Source organism: Embiotoca jacksoni, unplaced genomic scaffold (assembly GCF_022577435.1).
Source record: "Embiotoca jacksoni isolate LCO1_2020_lvr unplaced genomic scaffold, fEmbJac1.0.p SCAF_3, whole genome shotgun sequence".
NCBI classification, from domain to species: domain Eukaryota; kingdom Metazoa; phylum Chordata; class Actinopteri; family Embiotocidae; genus Embiotoca; species Embiotoca jacksoni.
In genome coordinates, this window is record NW_027185381.1 from 18413690 (window position 1) to 18421502 (window position 7813).

Consider the following 7813-nt stretch of genomic DNA (forward strand, 5'->3'; position numbering starts at 1 on the left):
GCCCTGACAAACAAATGAGCCACCCAGCGAGGAAGTCAACAAGAGATGTTTTCCCCCTGCAGCAATGCAAGCCCATAGCAACAGCAGCTTCTGGCAAACATGTGTGTGACAAATGTGCCATCTGAACCAATGACAGGGTCTCAATCATCGCCATATGGGGTTGCCACACAAACACAGCTGAGAGGGTGGAAGAGAGACAGCAGGGGATGCAGCCGCAGACACAATAAAAGATAACAAGGCAGATATTGATGAGATATGTTCAGTATTCTTGACATGGTAGTTGAAGTAACAGAAACAAAAATCCTCTAAACTGGTGTGGTGCAGACTAACACAGCTGAGTATACAACTTCAGCAGGGTTAAATGTTATGAGGACTCCCTGTTGGGAAAATCATGGGAGCGATGCTGCTGTTAGCGAGACTGCAATCAAGCAAGTTTTACTGTGGGCTCTATTGTTGCCCTTTGGGGCTTAATGACCAGAAAACAGTCTCATGATGGCCTCCTTCTGCCATTATATCCCACTAAAATCCCATTTTATACAAACTGTCCTAACTGAGAGAACAGATGAAGTTCACACACACTGCTCTTCTCTCTTTTTCTTCTGGGTTACTTCAGAAGAATTTGTATATATATTTTTGTGTCCCCTGATGATTCCTCTCCATTCACCTCCAGATCTACATTGTATAGCACCAACAATGTTTTCAATCAGTCCTTTTTGACTTTCCACACTTTCGTTTCATAATGTTATTTACCTCAGCCTTCTGTCTGTCTTCCATCTCATGTTCTTTTTGTATTTTTCTCTCTCTCTTTCGCTCCCCCTCGCCAGCTCTGGAAAGTACATTCGCACAGTTCAGCAGTGACACAAGGACCGTCTCCTCCATGGCAGCCCATGCTTGTGTTTTTTCAATTAAGCCGGGCTCCTGTACACTATTCATTTGGGAAACCATAATTCTCATGGCCCAGCAGAAACTAATGGAAAGTCGCTTAGGCTTTTTTTTTTTTTCTGGGAGGTATCGGAAAGACCCAATCCCTAGCAGCATGTCAGACTAGTGGGGATGGAGAATAAAACCACACTGTCAAGAGGAATACAGGAGGTGTTGATAAGAGCTAAAGGCCTCACCGAATGGTATCAGGGTGCAAGAACTCATGGGGTGAACGGGATCAGGAAGGAGCTGAGTGAAAGAATACAGATGGATGGATTTCCAAGGGAATGTGGATGAAAGTGAGTGAGTCGCAGGCCGGATCTGATTTGCCCAGCGGGGAGGAGGACAGATCCACTGAAATCACTTCAAAGCCTGGTGTCACTGGGTTGCAGATGAGTATAAACTGCCTCCTGTCCTTTATATTTACAGAGATGAGCCCCTGTAGCCTGTTGCATCCATCTGCCTACAACAGCAATCAACAGTGTAGATAAACAAATAAATCTCCACACGTGGCTGCACAAACACTCAGGTACAGTAACACCACCCTGTACTCTCTTTAACACCCCATTTAAAGTTACCGTACGGCTGTATATTCCCTAAACACTAACACAAGCCAACTATAGAGAGAGTCATATTAAATTGAACAAAAAAGCTGTTCTGAAAAACATCATTATAATACAAAAGTCACTTCAACTTAACTTTTACTGAAGTTCTCATAAATAATGGATGTCTCTTCATCCTTTTTTCAGAATGTATCAGCCCTCTTTCCTTGCCTGACAAATAGAAGCCATTCATCATCATTAACATAAACCTTTCACCCACAAGTTTATACCTTAGAAGAAATTTCCCCTCGGGATTAATAAAGTGTATAAAATCAAAATCAAATAAAAATTAACAATGTCTGACCTGTACAGAGACAATACACATACAGTGTATATATATATATATATATATATGTATATATATATACACACATATACATAATACATAATATATATATATATGTACATGCTCACACAAGCAGATACTCAGCTGCCTACTATTACTGTATGTGCACACAAGCACAAACAGACACGTGCACATTGAAAGTGGGAGTGGCCTAATATGCACAGCCCCACCTCCCACCCTCCACCACAACAATCGACAGACAGACAGTAAAGGAGAGCACTGAGAGAGAGAGAGACAGGCAGGAGCAGCTCAAGAGGAAGAGACAGTCTGAAGTCTTACCTCAAGAGTAACGCCGTGGAGCCGATACCAGGAAAAGCCTCATGATTGTCACGGTCTCTCTCAGTGTCGGTCTCTTTGTATCACTCAGCTGTGGGAGAAGGGAGCTGAGACGCACCGGCAGTGCAGAGTGGAGCGGCGCTCCGGCACACTTCACAGGCAGAGAAGGCTGCGGAGCTGCGCAGACCCCAGGCCCGTCCGCTCACACTCTGCCTTCTGAGGATGAAAAGAGAAGACTTCATTACCAGCTGCAGACCACGCCTCCATCCCTCCAGTCTCCCTCCTCCCAAGCCCGCTCTCCCTCTCTCCCTCCCTCCCTCCCTGCTTCCCTTCCACACTCGCAGCCAGTAGCACGCTCCAGGGCCTGTCCCAGCCAAGAGAGGGGGAGCAGACTGCCAAAGAAAACTCCCATCCCACCGTCTGCCAGTGCTGTGCAGTGCACAGACAGAGAGGGACAGAGAGAGATGAGGAAGGAGACTGAGAAACAGAAAGATGACATATAATGTAGGGTTGAGGTGGCTGGTGAGAGTGTGAAATGAGTAAAAAGTAAAACAAAGAAGGAAAACATGACGAGGAGAATTACATTTGGACCAAGTAAGGCAGCAGGAATTCACTTGAGAGAAGGGGGAAAGAGACAGAGGTAAGGACTCAGACGGCAGGCAGACGGAAAGAAAAACACAGACACTCAGAGAGACATAATGGAAGTGATCAATTTGACAGTTTCAGGGAGCAAAGTAAAAAGAAAAGAGATAAATCTAAACAGGGGTTGCTGCAAGTTCTAATTAACACTTACTGTAAAAAAGATCACATCAAAAGACTGTTGCTCAGAAGGAGTATGAGAGAGAGAGAGAGAGAGTGTGTGTGTGTGTGTGTGTGTGTGTGTGTGTGTGTGTGTGTGTGTGTGTGTGTGTGTGTGTGTGTGTGTGTTGGATACTGGGGGTGGGGACGATGTCTGTCTCTGTATGTCTACAAACCTGACTCTGAATCACAGCAGCAACTCTTTGCAAGCTGCCTTCACTGTCAACACCCAGAAAGAAGGATGACAGTTTTTGGCCATCCTCAGAGTGTCTTTACCCTCCTTTTCAATCTCTCTGGCTTTTCTTCTTCTGCCAAAGTGAACTCTCTCCCCATCAGATGGGGAAAATAGGCCTAAAAGCACTAGCTGTTTACTGTCTGTAATTATGAGGGGCTGGGTACAGTCAGCCCAGGCAAGCTCTGCACCCTGCCCCGGTGCCACCACACACAAACCTAGCTCTTCCAAGTCTGCCAGTTTAAACTGGGCTGTGGCACAGAGAGGTGGGAGTGAAGTCAATGAAAAAGTTACGTTTCAAGTTTCATTTCCACTTGTAAAATGTGAAGAAAAATGTGTTGGCAAAAGTCAAGTTCGGTGAAAAATAAAAACAGCACAGTATAGTCTAAACAAATTACTGGAGGTCTCAAGGTTCAAAGTAGTGATTTACGAAACATCTGAAAGTTCTTTTGCTGCTAAATGCTGTGGGGAAAGCTCCAGTTCACAACATGACAGTTGAGTTTGAATCCTGTTCAAAATTGTACAGAGACATCACCGCAGCGCATCACTACATCCACCAGGACTTCTGATTCTGTATATGGCGTTGAGTTTTATGCAGTTTCACAGAAAAAAGGCACCACTGTCTTTAAATAAAATTACATATATCGTTTTGGATACAGTAGTGGTTTCTTGACTGCACAACGGAAATAAGCAAAAGAACAGCTGGGACAAAGATGATTACTGTCACACGAAATGTCATGAAGTAGCTAAAAGATTGCAGGAAAAAAAATCCAAAGATCATAGACAAGACCAGAAGGACCAAAAAGGACCATGATGTAATAAAGAGGGAGCATTGTTTTGTCAGATCATGATGAGGTAAGCAGGGATTATACCGATTTCTGGCGATCTCCCACTCTAACATTAACACCTACACAGACCCTCTCCGTGGCATAATGGTGTCAAATTTACACAGGTCCACAAAACAGTACTTAAGCTGCCTTCATTGTAGGCTGTGAAAGCCCAGGCCTGGGGTTGGGGTTTGAGACGGTTTGAGTGGGACGACAAAGAAAGGAGAGACTAACTCTTTTCAGTGTACTTTATTGCTAAGAAACAGTAATCTTCCAAAACCAGAGACCTGGATAGCTCTTCAGTGTTTTATGTTTTTAATCAGGGGCTTTAGTGACAGAGAAAAGACTAATCCAACATCTGAAAGCTGTTGTTTGTTTACTGTCTGCTATATAATCAACTGCTGTTATTACCATAAAGATTGTAAATATATAGAAATAACATAAAATGGTCATATAATAAGGAAAATTAAAAGTGTAATGACAAGCTGTCAGTCAAACTTTGAAGTAGAAAGACGCGACTGCTTCAGGATCTAGATGTGACATTTAGGATTGAGGTGGAATTTACTGAGAGGACTCAATATCCTATGTAGCCACTAGGGGATGAACTGGACTGTCATGTAAATACAGTCCATTTCCAAAGCTTGGCACTAACCCTTTTACAGCACATCTCTCTCACCCTCCTCCAGGTTTCTGCTTTTGGGAGGACAAACTTTTTGATAATTCAAGTTACTGTAAGTTGCAATTCTGGTGTAATCGGGTGAAGCACAGATACGGCACAACAACATATTCGGAAGATTAGATATTATCCTTTCTGTTATTGTTACTCTGAAGTGAATTTATTCCAAAGACACAAACAAACACAGAGGACATGTGTGATGAGAATGTAATGCAAAAATATGCTTTTTACAAACAAAAGATTGGGATGAGCGGTCTTCAGGCTTGAAAAATGCATACGAACGCCTTGATTATGACATACTTACTAAAAAAGGCAACACTAAATATCAGGTTAACGGGACATATAATAATGTAATAAGTGAATATCTAAAAACCACTGTCTTAAAATCACCTTTACAAACACCTAAAACCTTCACACAGAGCCGGCTGAAAGAGGAACAACACTATAATCTCACAGTAACTTCAGGTTAGAGAAAAAGCTAAAAATAGACATCCTCTGTGATTGTATTTCGAAAGCCAAATGTCTGACTGTCAGGCATCACGCAAATCTGGCAACACACCAAGCTGGGTTGAGCCGAAGGGAGTCCTAAATTATAGTCCAAAACAAAACTCCTTAACTTCAATTTTTTTTTGTAGTAATATCATTTATGCATGCAAATGAACTAAACCTGATCAATAGAGCAAAAACATTCAAAGCTATTGTAATGCATCAAAGATTTGCCTTTGGGTGGCAGATGGAATTAAATTTGATTTCAGGATTCAATTGTAGGATGTTGTGAAATTGAAATTTCACTCTTAATAGTCTAAATTGAAAGCACAGTCAATGCAGATGGAAAGAAAGGAGACATGCTGTGTTCTTAACATAGAAAACCTTTGTGAGATGTATCAATGTAAGCAAGTCTAAGACTGACTTGTCGACATTTCCAGGATGAATATGGTGATTGTTTCAGCCGACTCCTGGGGGCCTGTGCAAATCAGAGTACCAATTGCTTGTATTTTACTAGTATAAAAAGGTATCTTAGTTCATACAGGGCATCAATTTTATGCTTTGCTCTTTAACACATATCTTCCCCCTGGTCCTTCTCTCTCTCTGTCACAGAAAAAAAATCATATAAAACACCACCGCTAAACTTATAAAGTGTTTTAATGAGCTCAGAGTATTCTAACTTCCCCTCGGGGAGCAACACCTGGGTCAAAAATCTAATTAATCTGTGACCTTTTAGAAGTAATGTGCATGGAGACATTTATTGACCTCCTGTACAGTTTCTACCTACCTATCTACAGTGGGTACGGAAAGTATTCAGACCCCTTTACTGAATATATTTTCCTAAAACTAAATATAGCTTGGGAGAAATGTGCTTACATTCACCTGACCTAAATCTATAAATCTGTGGCTTCCGTTTTCTGGCTTTCAATGAATTGGTTCAATCCTAGCAGGACGGCAGAGAAGTGAAGTCTTGTACCCTGGCTGCATGCCACTATTGTCGGTGCACTCTGACGCACACATTTAATGCATAATACCTAGTCTTGTTTCTTGGACAAGACTTGACAAAGAAGTGTCTTAGCTGCTTAAGAAGAGATCACGCCTCAAGTCTGTGTTTTTTAAAATAGTGACTTGCAGCTTGACGTGCACGTAGCTTCTCAGTAAAGTACATAAGAGCACTTCTTGGCTTCCAAGTTGTAAAATGATATCTGCAACCTGATTTTGCCCAAATTGCGGTAAGGATTTACAGTACCAGGGTTATTCCAGGTCATGTTGGGGACACACCCAGAGCCTCAATGAAAGGCCTCCCCATTGCCACCAACACCAGCGCTGCTGTAACTGTCAATTAAGGGCACTGAGTGTAGGCACTGAATATATGTGGTGACTATATTCCATGACTCATTGACTGTCACACACCTGAAATGTCCAATAAAAACAATTACATTAAGACTTTACGGCATAAATAGACACAAGGACTTCTTCTGTGAGTGTATTGTGTGTTTATGTACTGAAACAAGGAAGGGCCCCAGAAAAATGAGACTGCCAGTTTCAAGGCAGACGCAGGTGATGGTGGTGAAACCAAAAGGTCTTACACATCCTTTCCCTCCCTCTGTCTGTGCAGCTTTGGGGCTCTGGAGCTGCTGGTCTGAGTGGCCGGCCTGAGTTCTGGGAATTTCACACCTTCAAAGGCCATGAGCAGAAACAGGTAGAGCCCATCACACCATGGTGTGCCATTTCTGACCCAGTGAGCCCAGCGGCCACGAACACATGCTCTCCCCCCGGGCAAACACAGGGCACCCCAGCCAGTGTAGACATAGCAGCTTGGCGATGTGTACTCGCCTCGCCATGTGGACCAGGAGTGATGATGTTCCCAGGGAGACATGGTCTGGGGGTTGGGGCTCAGGGGAGTGGGGTGGGATTGGGGTGTTGTTGAAAGAGGAAGAGCTGAAGAGAGGGGAAAAGGTGCACCCAAAGTGCTCGGTGTCCTTGAAGGAGCAAAAGTAGACTTAATATTAGCTGGAAAAGAGATTTATTTTTTTTTCTTCTAAAAAAGTCAAACGTTTCCTCCAAAAAAGTAGAATAGCGTCAGGACAGTTATTTTCAGGCAAGAACTTAGTTATTGGATGATTCTGCAAATTACTTTAGGTTATGTTCTGTGACTTTTTAACAGTTCATGTATTCTACCTACATACATTTGAGTTCAGGTATGATGAGTGTTAGAAAAGTAAAACACTTGGTTAAAGTTAATTAGTCATGTTAGTTGCATCGAATCACCTTCCAATCTCCTCACACAAATACTTAAATTCAGGGTATTATCAATCCATAACAGCCCTCTTTTTTTTTTTATCCCTAATTTAAAACCTGTATATCTGACTCCTTGGAATATATTGAGATGTTTTTTATTTATGGTATGGTGAAGCCCTGGGTTGCTGTGGCAATAAAAACTGAAATGGCAGCCCACTGTGACAAAATCGGCACTGCTTGCACTTCCCTTGCAGGTTGAGCATAAAACACTGGAATAAGGTTGAGCAAAGATCATGATTACATTAAATAAAACCATGAGCATTAACTACAGGCCTATGAACTCCAGTCTCCTGCATGAAAAGAAAAGTGCATTACTTAAACACTTTCACAACAAACCACAAATATATT

The 7813-nt window shown here is 42.4% G+C and overlaps 1 protein-coding gene across 1 annotated transcript in view; it reads right to left on the reverse strand.

Annotated features, from left to right (window-relative positions):
• LOC138206432 (zinc finger protein 469) overlaps positions 1–2309 on the reverse strand; it is a 41920-nt gene extending 39611 nt beyond the window's left edge. The window contains exon 1 of the mRNA XM_069163146.1: positions 2149–2309. The gene's annotated coding sequence lies outside the window, so the exon portion shown is untranslated. The remainder of the gene's footprint in view (positions 1–2148) is intronic.
• Between the last annotated feature and the right edge of the window lie 5504 nt (positions 2310–7813).